This window comes from Macrobrachium rosenbergii, chromosome 46 (genome assembly GCF_040412425.1).
Source record: "Macrobrachium rosenbergii isolate ZJJX-2024 chromosome 46, ASM4041242v1, whole genome shotgun sequence".
Taxonomy (NCBI): Eukaryota; Metazoa; Arthropoda; class Malacostraca; order Decapoda; family Palaemonidae; genus Macrobrachium; species Macrobrachium rosenbergii.
The window spans coordinates 50,946,552-50,947,194 of record NC_089786.1 but is presented as its reverse complement, the minus strand read 5'-3'; positions in this window follow the sequence as shown (position 1 = coordinate 50,947,194).

Here is a 643-nt window from a genome sequence, read left to right as displayed (position 1 = left end):
TATATATATATATATATATATATATATATATATAAACTACATATGCACTGCACACGTACAAATCTGTTTACTAGCAAAAAGAGAGAGAGAGAGAGAGAGAGAGAGAGAGAGAGAGAGAGAGAGAGAGAGAGAGACCAATAACCTATACATAACATAAAACATCTACAGTCACATACAGGCTCCTATAGCTGTAGCATAAAAAAAAGGACGAACTGAATACTGAAAGGAACTTTGCATAGAAACGACCCGTTGACATTTGCCTACCTTTCAACAAAGCTCTATGGTAATATGTAAACTCTCTCTCTCTCTCTCTCTCTCTCTCTCTCTCTCTCTCTCTCTCTCTCTCTAATCGCCTGCCTTTCATCATTAATTAACAAAAAGAAAAAAACTCCACAATGTATTTGTTTCATTTTTAATGTTTTTCAAAGGTTTATAACAAGTTTCCATATTTCTCTGGCTCTGAACTTTGACCTCCAGGATAATCTATCTTCTCTGTTTGACCTCAGCAGTGGTTGGTGTACCTTGTTGATTGGTTGACTGTCGTGGGTTGAAGCTAAATGGAGAGGGGTGTAGGGATAGCAACTTCATCCCAGAAGACTTGTTGAGGGCTGGATGGCTAATTAAAAGTGGGTATAGATAAAAA